This window comes from Rhinopithecus roxellana, chromosome 14, assembly GCF_007565055.1.
Source record: "Rhinopithecus roxellana isolate Shanxi Qingling chromosome 14, ASM756505v1, whole genome shotgun sequence".
NCBI lineage: Eukaryota > Metazoa > Chordata > Mammalia > Primates > Cercopithecidae > Rhinopithecus > Rhinopithecus roxellana.
The window spans coordinates 69,591,138-69,608,882 of NC_044562.1; the positions used below are offsets into that span (position 1 = coordinate 69,591,138).

The 17,745-nt window shown below is 41.7% G+C and overlaps 1 long non-coding RNA gene across 1 annotated transcript in view; it reads right to left on the reverse strand.

The window, feature by feature from the left end:
• Positions 1-17,209, reverse strand: part of LOC115893218 — a 20,741-nt gene extending 3,532 nt beyond the window's left edge. Inside the window, exon 1 of the long non-coding RNA XR_004053195.1 lies at positions 16,772-17,209. This is a non-coding gene — a long non-coding RNA (uncharacterized LOC115893218). The remainder of the gene's footprint in view (positions 1-16,771) is intronic.
• Positions 17,210-17,745: the final 536 nt, after the last annotated feature.

A 17,745-nucleotide genomic window follows, 5' to 3' on the forward strand; every position in this document is an offset into this window, starting at 1 on the left:
ATAGACTTAAAAGACTGGAAAAAAAGCTAGGCATAATAGGATCTTGTGACTCTTTAAAGATTGAACTAAGGTTTTAGTAAATGGTCTTGGATATGGGGGAGGCACAATGAACTCTCTGAGATGACATTAGACTTCTGCATACTGAAATCCTGACTTGGATAAATTGGGGGAAAGTTTCATAAGGCTGATGAAAAGGATAATATCATTTGGTTGTAGACAGTCCATATGTACTGATAAAATGAGGTCTGAGGATAAGGTGCCCAGAAGATAAAATTGCTGCTGCCTCTGCTTTCCCTGCTTCTGGCTCTGGAGGAAAGTGCATTCTTACACTGTTCAAATGTCGCCTCTCAGATTATCCAGATTTTCTAGAGTTAGGGATTTTCTTGGACCATCAGGTGTATTCTTTAACACCATTTTGTTTAGTCCTCTGCTAAGGCTCTTAACCAATCTAATTAGTCAAACTTGTTAAATATAGGTTAATTTCCCAAATAGGCTCAACAGGTAATTGTGTCATAGTCATCTTCATAGTGTCAGTTCTAACACATAAGAGCATCCATTAAGTGATAAGTGACTTTAAAAGATGAGGATACCAGTAGTACAATATGACGATAATACTAATTCAATAAGTTATTGAGCACAATGTGCCCAGCACTACAGCAGCCTCTGGGAATATGTTGGCCCATATTGTGTTATTTGATGAAGAGCCACTCCCCTGCTCTCAGGGTGTGCTGTGATATTCCACGCAGGTTCCCCTTCCCTACAGAGGATTTTGTTTTCTCACCTTAGCAGTGTGCACCCAACAGCCCTCAACTGTCAGTAGAATTGCCCTCTAACTGAAGAAAGCCACCTCATCTAAAGTCACACTTCCTTCTTGGGCCAGGCTGCATGCAAAGACTAGTCCCATTGCCCCATATTAGGACAATCTGAAAGACCATCCTAGCTTCAGAGTTCCCCTTAGTGTCAGCTAAAGCTGCCTTTGAGATTGCATCATAGTCCACATTCTTTCTCCACCCCGTGGAGCTTCCTTTCTTTCCACAGGTGGCAATCCTTAATAAATCTCCTACCCACTTATCTTCATCTGAGCATCTGTGATCTTGTTACCAGAAGGGTTGCAGGAAAGTAGGTGCTCCAGTGGGCTTTTGGAGCCGTTTATCTTGCCTTTTCACTTACAGGATGAGATTCTCCTCACTGGGGTAGGGAGAAGTTAACTACTAGCACACCCTGATAGTGCAGTTAAAACTCACTAGTGGTGAACTAAGATGGCATGTCAACGCAAAGAAATGCACTGGCAGGCACAAAGATCAGGTGGGAAACAGTGTGGACAGTGGAACTGATGAGTTATTACTGAGCTAGACCGATACCTTGGAAAAAGATAACAGAAGGAGGAGAATGGGCCAGGCATAGTGGCTCACACTTGTAATCCCAGCACTTTGGGAGGCTGAGGCAGGAGGATCCTTTGAGGCCAGGAGTTTGAGACCAGCCTGAGCAACATAGCAAGACCCTATCTCTACAAATTTTTAAAAAATTATCCATGCCCAGTAGCTTGTGGCTGTAGTCCTAGCTATTTCGGAGGGTGAGGCAAGAAGATCACCTGACCCCAGGAGTTTGAGGCTGCAGTGAGCTATGTTTGCACTACTGCACTCCAGCTTGAGCTACAGAGTAAGACCCTGTCTCAAAATAAAAGAATGAGAGTGATTAGTTGGTAATTAAAAGCTGAGTGTGGGATCAAGAGCAGTGGCTCATGCTTGTAATTCCAGTGCCTCAGGAGACCAAAAAGGGAGGATAGCTTGAGGCCAGGAATTCAAGACCAGCTTGGGCAACATAGCAAGGCCCAACTCTACAAAAAATTTTTAAAATCAGCAGGGCATAGTGGCATACATTTGTTGTCCTAGTTACTCAGGAGGCTGAGGCCAGAGGATAATTTGGGTCCAGGAGTTCAAGGTTACAGTAGCTTCCTGTGCCACTGCACTCTCAGCCTGAGTGACAAAGCAGGATCCTGTCTCAAAAACAAACAAAAACTCAGTGTGAGGGCCAGAAAACCTCCCTTGTAGAATATCAGACTCTCAGCTCCTCAAGCCAATGAGGAGAGGAAGCTGAGGACCAGGCCCAGGACTTAATCATGAGAATAAAACTCCAAAGAAGTTAGGACCCAAGCTAGGCAGGTCTACTGTGCTGTGGTCAGGACCCTGATTAGGAGAAAATGGAACCCTGACACAAGGGATGAAACCATCTGGGTTGATGCACCTGAAAAATCTTCAATCCTCAGGTTTCGAGAACCTTCTAAGGCTACAGAAGTGCCCCTCTCTTCTCTAATAAGGGCTAGTATGCTCCCTGTTTTGCTTGAAGACAATGAGCTGTCTCTCCAAGGACAAAACATACACTCCTCAGGATCCTCCCCAGCTTCCTCTCTTGGCAACTAAGCCAATTAAAAGAAAGTTAAACTGGCTGGGTGCAGTGGCGCATGTCTGTAATTTCAGTACTTTGGAAGGCCAAGGAGGGCGGATCACCTGAGGCCAGTAGTTGGAGATCAGCCTGGCCAAAATGGTGAAACCCTGTCTCTACTAAAAATACAAACATTAGCCGGGCAAGGTGGTGCACGCGCGCCTGTAATCCCAGTTACTCGGGAGGCTGAGGCAAAAGAATTGCTTGAACTCAGGAGGTAGAGGTTGCCGTGAGTCGAGATTGTGCCACTGCACTCCATCCTGGGCTAAAGAGGGAGACTCTATCTCAAAAATAAATAAATAAATAAAAATAAAAAATAATCACGACCCCTTACCCAATTTCCAGACCTGAGTCAGTTTTTGGATCCAGGCCCATTAACTAAAGAAGAATCTGGGTCCCCAGGAGGAAGGACTGTGTAATACCACAAGTGTGCACAATAATGATTCCTCTAGTCCTTCTCCAAAGGGACTTATCGCCATTACTCAGGAAATCATACAGTGGTGAAAGGGGAATACTCAACATTTTGATATCTGTTGGACACAGAGTCTGAGTTAACAATGATACCACAGAACTGAAAGTCATTATATGCCCTTGATTACAGTAAGGGTTATGGAGGTCGAGTCCTAGGGAGTCCTGGCCCAAGTCTGGCTCACAATATATCCACAGACCCACCTAGTCCTTGAGTATATAATTGTGATAAATAGACTTGATTAGTGACACCAGGTTTCTCGGTGTGTATGGTAAGAGCTAACATAGTGATAAAGGTCAGGTGGCCAGGTGGAAACTTTAAAAGTTGACCTCTTCTCCATACCAATATAGTAAATCAAAAAAATAATATTTCAGGGAATGGCAGAAATTAATGCCATCCTAAAATATCTAAAAGATTCAGGAAGGATGGTTCACATTGTATCTCCATTTAATTCACCAGTCTAGCCCCTCCCAAAATCAGATAGTGGGCTACCACAAACTTTATGAGGTAGTAGCTCCAATTGTATCTACAGAGACAGCTATAGGCATCTTTGTTAGAGCAGACCCACATGGCATCAGGTGGACTTCTGGTTCAAAAATGGCAGTGTAGACGCAAGCTGGCTTCATTTCCACACCAGAAAACCAAAAACAAATATACAGCACCGAGATGATCACCAACAATATCCCAGAACTCAGATATGAGGATGAGTCAATTCCTGGGGACATAGAAGTCAAAAAACTCTGAGCAGATGGTAAGAGAATCAGACTTTTATATCTGCGGTGCCCCTCCCCACAATCTGTCTGGCACCAAGTGTGTGGAAAACTTCCCCCAACTCACAGTTTCTACAATGGAAAAAGTGAGAAAAGGTAGACAACCCACCTCCCTGCCGTCTTGGATTCCCTGGAAGGAGACCTGTCCCCAACTCAGCCCATGGGAAATATCATGAGTACCTGAGGGAAAAACATTACCAAGGACAACCAGAGACAAAGGGAGGAGGCAGGACTTCAATCCCCAGCCCTGGAAACTCTGCTCTGGAACTTGACCAAAGAAGATGCCAGATCAGAGTGGCTACTCAGCAGCAACAGCTGTAGGAGATGCATTCCACAGGTCCTCTTGGCACAAAGCTTTAGCTGGCCTTTCACACTGCCAGGATATCCCCTTTGGGACCTCACCCATTTGAGAAGGGCATCACTCTGATGAGTTTCTAAAGCGGAGGCAAAGCTGGGCGTAAGGTGCCATCAAGTGCCAAAAAGGAGACAGTGATCTAGTGGGAAAATAAGACATTTAACAGTGAGTCACAAAGAATCTCTAAGCAAACATCGCCAATAGAAAACAAAACAATCAAGACAGAGAAGACTGGAATAAACAATCCTTCAGTGCAAAGATATGGACGTACATCCACAAGAAAAACAACAGCAATAGGGAACCATGACCTCCCCAAATGAACAAAGCAAGGAACCAGTGTCTGAATCTAAGAAAATGGTGATATGTGAGCTCTCTGACCAAGAATTCAAAATAGCAGTTTTAAGGAAACTCAGTAACCTCCAAGATAACACAGACAAGCAATCTATAAGTTTATCAGAGAAATTTAACAGATTAAAATACTTAAAAAAAAAAAAAACAAAATTCTCATTACTGAGAAATATATTTGCTGAACTAAAAAAAAAAAAAAATTAGATGATTTCAACCACAGAATGGATCAACGAGAAGAAAAAATCGGTGAGCTCAAAGACAGGTCATTTGAAATTACACAGTGAGAGGGCAGAAAAGAAAAAAGAATGAAAAAGAATGAAGATCACCTACAAGATATAGAAAATTACCTCAAAAGACCAAATCTAAGAATAGCTAGTGTTCAAGAAAAAACTGAGCAAGAGCAAGGGGTAGAAAGCTTATTCAAAGCAATAATAAAAATTTTTCCAAAACTTGAGAAAGATATAAATATCCAGGTATGAAGGTCAGAGAACACTAAACAAATTCGACCCAGATAAGACTACCCCTTTGAGAAGCACAGTCAAACTCTCTAAGGGCAAGGACAAAGAAAGGGTCCTAAAAGCAACAAGAGAAAAGATGCAAATAATACAAATTCCAATTCATCTGGCAACAGACTTCTCAACAGAAACCATACAGGCCAGGAGCAAATGGGATGAAATTTTCAGTGTTGAAAGAAAAAAAAAAATCTGCCACACAAGAATACTGTATCCAGCAAAGCTATCCTTCAACCATCAAAGCAAGATAAAGTCTTTCCCAGATAAACAAAAGCTGAGAGAATTCACCACCATGAGGCCCATCTTAAAAGAAATGCTAAAGGGAGTTCTTCAATCCAAAAGAGAAAAAAAAGCACTAATATGCAAAAACAAAAATATTTGAAGGTATAAAACCCACTGATGAAATTAAGTACAAAGACAATCCCCAAATACTTCAATACTGAAATTGTGGTGTGTAATCCACTTATAACTCTAGTATGAAGACCAAAAGACAAATCTACCAAAAACAATAACAGCTACAGCAACCTGTTAAAAGATAAGCAATATAAAAATACATAAATTGAGACAACCAAAAGTCAAAATGTAGAAGGGATGGAGTTAAGGTATAAAGGCTTTTTTTTAGGTTGTTTTTTTTTTTTTTTTTTTTAATCTAAGATAAGTTATCATCTCTTTAAGATGACTTGGTTTATCTATGTTTTATGTAAGCCTCATGATAACCACAATGTAAAAACCTATAATAGATACACTAAAAACGAAAAGCAACAAATTAAAACATATTCCAGAGAAAATCGCTTAACCACAAAGGAAGACAATAAGAAAGGAAGAGAGGAATTATAAAACAAGAATTAGAAAACAAGCACAAAATGACAGTAGTAAGTCCTTACTTGTCAATAATAACACTGAATGTAAGGGGACTAAATTCTCCAATTAAAAGACATAAAATGGCTGAACAGATAAAAAAAAAAAACAAGCCCTAAACTATATGCTGCTAACAAGAAACTCACCTCCGCTGTAATGACACACATAGATGGAAAGTGAAGGAATGGAAAAAAAAAATCTATGCAAGTGGAAATCAAAAAAGATCAAGAGTAACTATACTCACATCAAATAAAATGGACTACGAGTCAAAGACTAAAAAAACAGAAAAAGGTCACTATATAATGACAAAAGAGTCCATTCAGCAAGAGGATATAATAATTTATATATCTATGCACCCAACACTGGAGCACTCAATTATATAAAGCAAACATTAATAGATCTAAAGGAAGAGATAAACCGCAATACTGTAATATTAGGGGACTTCAACAACCCATTCTCAGTAACAGATAAATCATCCAGACAGAAAATCAACAAAGAAACATTGGAGTTAAACTACATACTAGATCAAATAGGCCTAACTGATATTTACAGAATATTTCACTCAACAGCTACAGAGTGCAATGGTGTCATCTCAGTTCACCACAACCTCTGTCTCCCGGGTTCAAGCAATTCTCCTGACTCAGCCTCCCAAGTAGCGGGGATTACAGGCATGCACCACCATGCCCGGTTAATTTTCGAATTTTTAGTAGAGATGGGGTTTCTCCATGTTGGTCAGGCTGGTCTTGAACTCCTGACCTCAGATGATCCACCCACCTCAGCCTCCCAAAGTGCTGAGATTACAGGCGTGAGCCACTGTGCCCAGCCCAGAATACACATTCTTTTCTCATTCTCCAGAACAGACCATATTTCAAACAAGTCTCAACAGATGCAAAAAAGTAGAAATCACAACATGGCACCACGTATACAATATGCAGCTGTTGATCTGACAAATGCATCCTTTCTATCTCTATTAGAAAAGAGGATCAGAAACACATTGCCTTGGATCAGACAATAGTGAACACGTATAATCTTCTTAGAAGCATGTTAACTCTCCCAGCTTTTATTGTAATATAGTCTGAAGGACGAAGACCAGCTGGGCATCTTGCAGAACATCACTGATCCACTACATCAATTATACCATGTTAATTGGGCCAGAAGAGCAAGAAGTAGATAATATATTGGAGCTACGGCACATATACTCCGAAGGTGAGAGATAAACCCTACAAAGATTCAAGGGTCTTCCACTGGTGGCTCTCTGGTGGGTCCACAGTCCAGGGTATGCCAAGATATCCCTTCCAAAATAAGCAATAAATTATTGCATTTTGTACCTCTCACCATAAAGAAGGAAGCATAGAAGAATGATAGGTTTCTATGGGTTCTAGAGGCAGCATATTCCATAGCAGGAAATACTTGCTGTTACCTATACACTGGACTGACATAAAAGGCTTCCAATTTCAAGTGGGACCCAGAGCAGAAAAGGGCTCTGAAGCAGGTCCAGGTGGCAGTTTTACCACTTGTGCCATACCACCCAGCAGATGGTGTTGTATTAGATATGTAGGAAAAGATTCTGTATGGAGTTTATGAGAAGTCCTAATGGGAAAAATCACAATGCAGACCCAAGAGTCTGGCCATGCTATCTGTAGCAGAGAAGTAAACACCTTTCAACAAACTAGCTACTGATGTGCTACTGGGCTTTTATAGAGATATAGCACCTGACAAAGGGATGCCAAGTGGCCATGAAGCCAAGACCAATGATCATGAGCTGGGTTCTATACATGTAGAACACAAACATAGGCAGATGGTACAGTATGTTACATTAGCAAGCAGCCTAGACTCCCATGTCTCTACCACTGTTGCACCAGTGTCTCTCCCTTGGCTTACATTTATTGCCACTGATTCCATATGACCAGATGATGAAAGAGGAAAATGCATGAATTTGACTCACAAATGGGTATATTTTGGCAAACAAAACAGATGGTGGCTATGTTACTGTGCCACTCAGGGGTGGCCCTGAAAGTCAGTGACAAGGGAAAATCCTCCCAAAGGGCAGACCTTTGAGTAGTGTACTTTGCCGTCCATTTGTGTAGAAAGGGTCTCAAGGTTAGAATATACATGGGCGGTGACAACTGGCTTGGTCATAGGATCAGGGTCCTGAAAACAGAGAGACTAAACAATTGGGAACAAAGAGATTTGAGATAAAAATGGTGGATTGGGCACATGAGAGTGGGCACAAAGTGTTAGGAGCTTTGTACTGCATTTGATCTATACCACCAACTATCCATAATAGAAAAGGCCCTGAACAACCAAGTCAGTATCAGGACTTGGCCAGTTAATAACACCCAGTATCTGGCATTGGAATAACTACTGTGGCAGGATTGGAAGCTAATAGACCTAACAGGATGGGCGCCTATACACTGAGGCTGATTTGTTACAGTCACTACTAAATTTTCAGCCTGCTAACAACAGAGACCAATGCTGCAATACTGAGTGCCTATTCCTCAAGAAGACCAATCAGCCACTTGGTGGCAAGCTGACTTACAATAATGATCCTAACAAGAGGCAGTGACTCATTTTGACAGGAATAGACACATATTTTCCATGATTCTTCTTTTCTATCTGCAGGGCATCAGCCAGCATCACGGAGGGCTTTCAGAGTGTTTGAACTACCTCATGGGACCTGTTTTATAGCAAAGGAGGAAAGATTGTGGGCAAATGACCACAGTCTCTGCTTGTCATATTATTACATGCTGCATCACCCAGAAGCCTCTGGCCTGATAGAATAATTAAATAACTTGTTGAAGGCATACATAATACAAACACCATCCTTTAAGAAGAAATGTACACTTTAATGGTCTGTCTGTAGGGCTGTGTTCTCAATAGGTAGAATACATGGGACCAGGAATCAAGGTTTAGAAGCAGGAATGGCCCTGCTTTCTATCATTCCCAGTGATTCTCTTGGGGGAAATTGCGCTTCCTGGCTCCACAACACTGGGCCCTGTCATTTAGAGGTCCTGCTTCCTAAAGGTGAAACACCTCCACCAGCAGATGCAGTTTGCTGTTCAGTGAGACCCAAGAAGAGACTCATTAATCTCATTGAACTATGAGCTACATCTGCTGACTAGGTACCTCAGGTTCCTTGCACCAAGAGTAGCAGGCAAAAAGAGGAGTCACATCCCTAGTAGGGATAATGGATCTTATCATAAAGAGGAGGACTATGGTTACACAGTTGGAGGAAGGAGGAAAATGTTGGTACCCAAGTAGTGCATGGATGCACCTCTTGGTATGCTCTTGCCCAGTTTTTATTGTAAATGGACTAGTGTAGCAGCCATTATCAGCCTAAAAAGATTATGGGGACCAGGGACTCTGAGCCTCTGAGGATTCAGGGCTGAGTTTTATCACCAGGTAAGTCACTGAGACCAGCTGAGAGTGTCACTGCATCCAAGGTCACCCCCATCTTTGAGTTCCCTGACCTTCTTGCTCCAATATGGGACACCAAAGGGCCAAACAGCTTCAAAGTTTCCCATGGGGTCAGCTGAGAATACTGTTGACACTGTATCACAACCCAAGTCCTCCTTCCACCCAATCCTCATTTCTTCCCATTCCTTCCACGGATGATGATCACGAAAGCATTCCCTAATAAACCTGCTGCCCACTGTCTCCTGAGTCTGCTCCCTGAGAGTCCCACCTGAGATATGGAGTTATAGTTTAGTGAGAAAAGATGTTAAGAATATCATATAAATCACGTAATTTAAGATATATAAAATTACAAGCCAGCATTTGAGATACCCTGGATTCTCTTCAGATCATGTATCTTTTGCCTTTTATTAGAATTTCTAGAGATAGGACAAATTATGAGTTTGTAGCCAGTTTTTTCTTTGCTTTTTATTTTTGGCAGGGTTGCTATGGTTTGGATATGGTTTGTTTGTCCCTTCTCCTGCAAATCTCATGTTAAAATTTGATTCCCAGTGTGGTGGTGTTGGAAGGTGGGGCCTAGTGGAAGGTGTTTGGATCATGGGGGCGAATCCCATATGAATAGATTAATGCCTTCCCTTAAGTGTGAGTGAGTTCTCACGCTATTAAATCCTAAAAGAGTTGGTTGTTAAAAAGACCCTGGCACCTCTCCCTAACCCCTGCTTCCTCTCTTGCAAATGATCTCTGCACACACCAGCTTCCCTTTACCTTTGCATGAGTGGAAGCAGCCTGAGACCATCACCAGATGCAGAAGCCCAATCTTGAACTTTCCAGCCATCTAAAATCAGGAGCCAAATAATATAAAATACCCAGTCTCTGGTATTTCTTTATAGCAACACTAAACAAACTAAGACAAAGTTTCTGTAGACGGTGTATGTGCTGCAATGACAAAAAATATTTGCATTTTCAAAAGATTTATTTCAACATTATCCAAAACAATATGTAGGAAATGAAATAGAAATTATGCTAATTTGAGGACAACGTCCACTGTGAGTAATGCTGCATCTAGAATAACACTGCATCTCAAGGTCCAAAGAAGCTAAAAAACATGAAAGAGCCCATATTGTAATATGAGTTCTAAAAAGGATAGTTTCATGAAAGTTTCAGAGTATTATAACTAAGCAGCAGCTCTTACTACACTGAAAAAATGAATTTCTTTTAAGGCAATACATTATACCTTTACCTGAAAAATTGTGAACTTGTGGAAATTACTGAAGATGTGGTCTACTCAGAACATTTTACAAGCTTGACAACATATTCAGAATTACTAGCTTGACAATATACTGAGATAGCGGATCACGATGGCGTTCTGCCACAAACACAGCTGATATCAAAAAGGAGACGATAATAACAAGCCAAGTCTTACATTTCTTGTAATTAATTTATCATTTTCTGATTTCTTCATTTCCCTTAATTTTTTTAGGTCAAGACTTATCAAAAAGGCGATCTGCAGAGAACAGTGTGTAGTGGAGATCTGATAGCTATTCAGTCAATTTGAACATTAGAGAGGGCAAAGTAGTAGATGGATTGGAATATGTGGGGTTTTTTGCTTCACTGCTTGGGCTGAGGCAAGAGTGGGACATTGTGGAGAGAAGACCTGAATAAACTAGTTTTTCTATCTATGCTAATCTGAATGAATGGATAGCTGCCACATGTTTATAGCATTCCATTCTAATAGATACAATAGAGGTTTGAAAAATATTTACATATATCTCACCAAAAAAAAAAAAAAAAGGCAGAAGACAGAGAGAAACTGTTTTCAAGCGTATGAGCTAAAACCAAAGAAAGGCTTGGACTCACAGATGTCTCCAGTTATAATGTTTTAAAATAAGATGAACGATTGGCGCTCGTTTAGATGGTAGATTAAGAATTAGATAGTATACTAAATGCTGGGTTCTATTACAAATGTTTACATTTTTATTTATGAGCTTGTGCTTTCATTCTGGTGCAATCTCCATTATGGCCAGATGGGTGTGTTACTGCACAGGATTTATTTGAAATTCAGAAACTGATAGTACCCATGCCTGATTGCTTGGTTTATTTTATTCATTTTATCTTATATTTCTAGTTAAGAAAGGTAGTGTTAATGGCAAAAGAAAGCAGGCTAAGGATTTAATATTTTGTTCATGCACTTAATAAAGGACTTAAGCAAATGCTTTGTTTTTATTTGCTAATAGTAGGATGGTAATACAAATTAGTGTTAATAAGGAATATCAACTCACTTGATGGTGCTTGTGTCCTATTAATCATCTTTTGCTTTGAAACACTGGGCTAGGAACAAATTCATACTGAGCTTTAGGATTTTAAAGAATAATTTAGCTAGACTTTATTAAGGATTGACTATGTTACCTGACACTGGACAAAACATTTTACATGCATATATAAAGCCATTTTTCTAAGAAGCTGTACAGTACAATAATTAAGTGCGCATCTCTAAAGACAGATTGCCTAGGTTTGAATTCAAGCTCCATCACATGTAAACAGCTGTGTGATTTGGGGCAAGTTGCTTAACCTTTCATTTCCTCAGTTTCCTCATCTCTAATTTAAAGGTAACTGACTTCTGCTTCCAAACGTGATATAGTAACAGGTGTGGGCTAGCGCTCCTCTCACTGTAAACAACTTTAAAACAGGACAAAAGACAGAAGGCAGCTCCTTTCAGTCATACATGATAAAGAAAAAATTATTCAATGAGGCAAGGTGCAGTGACTCACTCCTATAATCCCAGCACTTTAGGAGACTAGGGCAGGAGGATTGCTTGAAGCCAGGAGTTTGAGATCAGTCTGGGCAAATAGTGAGACTCCATCTCTACAAAAAATAAAAATAAATAAAAATATTAGCTGGGCTTATGGTACCCTCCTGTAGTCCTAGCTACTTGGGAGGCTAAGATGGGAGAATCACTTGAGCCCAGGAATTTGAGGCTGCAGTGAGCTATGATCATGCCACTGCACTCCAGCCTGGTGACACAGTAAGACCCTGTCTTCTGAAAAGAAAAAAAAAAAACAAAACAGAAATTTTAAAAATGATACTTGTTAAAGCACAATAAGGCAGATTTTATTTAGGACTATCTCAAAAGGTACAGGGACCTGTACAATGAGATTTAGCAGTAGGGGAAAGAGGTTAGGTTCAGCTGTGAATATAGCATGGGCAAGAAGGAATTTATAGACAAGGGGCAGAGTGGTGGCAGTGGATAGAAAATTACTAAGAGGAAACATCAAAGGTAAGGGGAATTCTGGCTAAACCAACCAACCTAACAGGATTGTTGCTGAAGTCAGGCCAGATTAATCAGATGTCACCTTTGGGATGATAGATGATGAGGAACCCAATTAGATATCAAGGGTGATCAGATATCAAAAGTGGGGATTCTTGCTAACCCAACTAAGCAGGGTTCTTGCTACAACTGGCTTTTACATTGAAGTGCACAACTGGGCTTAGCAGAAGCCTTAGGAGCCTGATGAAAGTTTGACCAAGCAAAGAATCTTAGACAACAGCACAGGCTGCTAACCTGACAGAGGAGAAACACATGAGTTGATCCCTCTGGTGGCCCTACATTTCTGCTCAAGGGCCCATTTTGGACTGCAGAATGGAGAAGTGAAGTTCAGAAAGACCTCAGGGATGCTGAGTTGCCTAGAGTAAGTAGGGCAGAGTGCCTGAGGATAAGAAGTGGTGTAGAGAAGGAACTACAGAATCCTGCATAGGGATTCCCCTGAAGTCTTTAGCCAAATATAAAGCTGTGCATGTGCAGAGTAAGATTCTGTGAGGGCCAGCAGAGAACAGTTACCACTGAGGAGTGACAAGCTGAGTCAAGATTCCACAAGTCCTCCAGTGCTGGAAAACAAAGGTGATGAGCACGGTCCAGCAACACATGTTCTGATTATGTGTCACATTTTCCTGCTTTTCTGATTCTCTTACATTTTGATAGATTATATGTTGTACATTACAGATTCTACCTTGTTGTGAATCAAGACTTTGTTATCTTCCTTTAAAGAGTATTGAGTTTTTTTCTCACAGTTAATTTACTGATGGATCACATTGATTCTTGTAAGAGGGGTATTTTAAAAGCTTTGTTAGCATGGGTTTAAAGTAGACCCTTTCTAGAGACTAAAGCAGCCCTATTCTTCAAGTATGGCTCTTTCCACAGCATTGCAAGTCACAAAGCCTGCCCAGATTCAAGAAGTGGGCCCAACTTTTCATGGGTAGAGTTAAAAAAAAAATCACATTGCAAAGGGTCTGCCTACAGGGAAGGATTGGAGAAATTCTTGCAATGGATCTATCACAGTTCATTTCAATCTGTTTCTTCTTCACTACCCGCATATTTCTGGTGCCAAGCAATAGGTCACATTCACATCATAGTGTGACCTCTGGCCCTGCTTTTTTTTTTTTTTTTTTTTTTTTTTTTTTTTTTTTTTTTTTTTTTTTTGAGACGGAGTCTCGCTCTGTCGCCCAGGCTGGAGTGCAGTGGCCGGATCTCAGCTCACTGCAAGCTCCGCCTCCCGGGTTCACGCCATTCTCCTGCCTCAGCCTCCCGAGTAGCTGGGACTACAGGCGCCTGCCACCTCGCCCGGCTAGTTTTTTGTATTTTTTAGTAGAGACGGGGTTTCACCGTGTTAGCCAGGATGGTCTCGATCTCCTGACCTCGTGATCCGCCCGTCTCGGCCTCCCAAAGTGCTGGGATTACAGGCTTGAGCCACCGCGCCCGGCCTGGCCCTGCTTTTATGTGTAGGGTGTAGGTGAACCTGCACAATCACTAGTAGGAGTAATCCTAGAAACCATTCCAATGGTGGGATGACCAATATTTAACTATACATGGATGTGACTACAAACCACATACATATATCCCATTAAACCCAAACTCAATGTAGTCTCAACTCAATTTATCCCTTGCCAAATCCCAGAAATGCCTGCGATCACTCAAAAACTTTAAAGTTGGGGGCTGTGTCTAGCCGGAGCAAGGAAGAGTACTGGGATGGGAGACAAGAGGGAAGTCAGAGTGGGAAGAGACAGCAGGTCTAATTGTCAAGGGCCAAGCTTGGTTCCAGAGAGTTGAGGAGCCAGATGTCAGAAAAGCAGTGAAGACAATAAGCCAATATGAAAGGAAGGGTCAAGTCTTTAATCCCATGCTGTGATAGAATGGCACCAATCCAGAGTCAGGTGGATCAGCACAGCATTGCTGAGGGAATGCATGAACAAAAGGCTCCTGCAGTTTTATGGACCCAGGGCCTGGGATGAGGAGAAGGTGAAGGGCTTGGAGTGGAAAAGTGCTTAGTACTGAGTCCGAGTGGGGAAAAGTGTCTTCAAGCTTCCTCCTCTCCTCCGATAAGGAGGTCTCTGCAGAAGTCCTTGAGGAAGCTCCCCCTCTACATAGAGACCTCCAAATGGACTCCATAATGATTTGGTCCCTCTGAGTCACTGTTCTCTGGCATCCTTAATTCCAATATTCCTCACAACAATGAACTCTTTGAGCCTCAGTTTCCTCACCAGTAAAATGGGGATAACCTGCTCTACCTTCCTCTCAGATTAGAAAGATGAAATGAGATAATAAATGTGCAAATGCTTTGAAAACCTTGAAGATGCAAAAATGTAAGCCATTTTCTCCTTACAAAGTTATGAAATTGAGGTGGCTAACTCAAATAGAAAATTCCCTCTGTGACATTTCAACTTCACAGGCTTTAAGAGATCAGCTAAGTAAAAAAAGCAAATGGTTTACCCAAGCACAGGATTCCAAGGTTATTTATGGCATTCTCTGAATCTCTGTAGTACTTCCTGTTGTTACAATCTGTCCTGCATTGTCTGATGATGGCCTTTTATCTTAAATGATGCTGAGACGTTTTGTTACTATTACAACGGCACTGTCTGAAAAAAATATAATGCAAACCATATATACAATTTAAAATTTTCTAGTAGCCACATTCTTTGAGAAAAGAAACTAATTGGGTTATATTTTACTTAACCTGTCAAAAACATGATCATTTTAACATGTAATAAATATAAAAATTATTAATGAGATATTTTACATTATTTTTTACATACATCTCTGAATTCCAGTGTATATTTTATATTTTACATTTATAGTACATGTCTTTTTTCTTTTTTTTTTCTTGGAGACAGAGTCTTGCTCTGTTGCCTAGACTGGAGTGCAGTGATGCGATCTCAGCTCACTGCAACCTCTGTCTGTCGGGTTGAAGCAATTCTCCCACCTCAGCCACCCACGCCCAGCTAATTTTTGTATTTTTAGTAGAGACTGGGTTTTGCCATGTTGGCCAGGCTGGTCTCAAACTCCTGGCCTTAAGTGATCCGCCCACCTTGGCCTGGCCTTGCTGTCACTGACTTTGTAAGGAGTTTCTGCAAATGCTTCTTCAGCCTTTTCCCACATTTTAAAAAACCCCTATTTATATTAATACTTAGTTGCAATTTCTTCCACTGTCACAGAGAACAGAGACTTTTGATTTGCTCTTTCCACCACAGAATATTACTTTAGGAAAGCATTCCATCAAAATATATATAAGGTGCCTAAACTGTGCTATCATCTTAAGCATTACAGGGACTCAGAATGAGGTCGTTAAAGTAGTGTTTTCCAAAGTGTGTTCCGCGGAGCTAATCCCACACTCAGCGTATGCAACTTGATATTTTAATTTGTACCCTAGTGATCTAGTCTTATTCCTTCTGGGTACATATTGCGTCACATCTTCAAACACATCCAGCTTCTAGAATGGTGCTGTATACGCAGGAGTTCCTTGAGCTTCGCCTTCCAGCTAACGACAAAATCAGCAATTGCCTTTAACCACAGGAACTTCAGTCCGTTGGTCACTAGGGGGAGACACACATGTGGTGGGCCTCTCCAGGCTCCTCAAATCCCGCCAGAGTCGCCCACTGTATATACTCTGCCCAGCCAAACCACACCCAGTCTTAGGAAGAGGAAACTGCCATCCATTTCATGCTACTGTGGCCGGCGAGCTCAGAGTGGAATCATTTGCAAAGCAGCTCCTCCAAGAATAACCAAGCTGAGATCTAGCTGATCAATGACTGAATTTAGAGTAAAACTTGACAGAATAAAACTCCCTTCGGCTTGTCCGTACTACCTGGGTTTGCAGAAATAACGCTTTTCCTTAGCATTTAATTTTGGGACCCGTAAATATAACTGCTTTTTAGATGCATTCCATAATCTTCAATCAACTTACTGCAGTAATAAAAGATAATTAGGTTAATATAAACTGCTCCAAGGGGTTTCTGATCAGACTGAATTTTATTTCATTTGAAATGAAGTTAGTGCTTAATTTTGCAAGTTAAATAATCTTGACTTTACTCTGAATAGTGGCCTTACATGAAGGAAAATTTCCTTTTCATACATGTGAGAAACTGTTTCTTACACTCATATTCACGAGTGTGACCCTTAGTCCAAGTTGAGGCAATTAACATATTTAGGAAGAAAAAAAACTTCCTCACAGAAGGATTGGCATTGGCCCTTCTGTACAGTAGTGTAAAGTCTGAAGGAAAAACCCTATTGACACCACTTTCTAGCCAAATGCTACAGGACGGTATCAATACTTACTGTACTGAGTAGGCATTTATTTACTTATTTCACAGTGAAGATATCTTTTCTGGAAAATTCCTCATAAGAAAACTGAAATTCAAGCTCCTGCTCGTTCTTCCGCCACCGCTACTCGATGCTGCTTTTTGTGCCCATAGCTTCTTCTGCCCTAAGCAAAAGCTGTTAAATGACGGCGCCGGCGCTGACGTCAGCGAGCAGGGCCGCTAGGCCCCACCAGGTAGCCACTGAAGCCTCCCCTCGGCCCTGCCGGGGGCTGTGCGGGGCGGATGGAGGCTCCCAGGCGAAGGAGTCCGGGAACCCCTAAAGACCCTTAAGGAAGTGGGGTACGGAAAACCAAGCACGAGCAAGAGGCCCCGGGCGGCTGTATCCCTGCTCCGGCGAGTTCAGGGGGAGCGGGCGCCTCGGCCATCCCAGAGCGAGAAGGACGACGGCGCGGAGGAGGGAATTGGGAGGGGTGTGGGCAGCTCAGAGGCGCGGGAGCTGGGAGCATCACGAGGCTTAGGAACTATAATGCTTGTCTGAATCTGCACCGGGTAGGGGATGAAGGAACAAGGGCTTGGGAGGAGACAGATACAGTTTAGAAATTGCGGGGGGCGGGGCAAGCCGCGCGCGGTGGCCCACGCCTGTAATGCCAGCACCTTGGGAGGCCAAGACGGGCTGATTCCCTGAGGTTGGTAGTTCGAGACCATCCTGACCAACATGGAGAAAAAAACCTGTCTCCACTAAAAATACAAAATTAGCCGGCTGTGATGGTGCATGCCTGTAATCCCAGCTACTTGGGAGGCTGAGACAGGCGAATCGCTTGAACCCGGGAGGCGGAGTTTGCAGTGAGCCAAGATCATGTCACTGGATGTTATTTGTTAATTTTTTGATGTATACTGCAGGATCACACAAGAAATGAAGCTATTAAGCCCAGGTATTGGGCCCTTTATAAAGGTGTTTTTTCATGGTGAATGGGTAAATATGTCTCTACT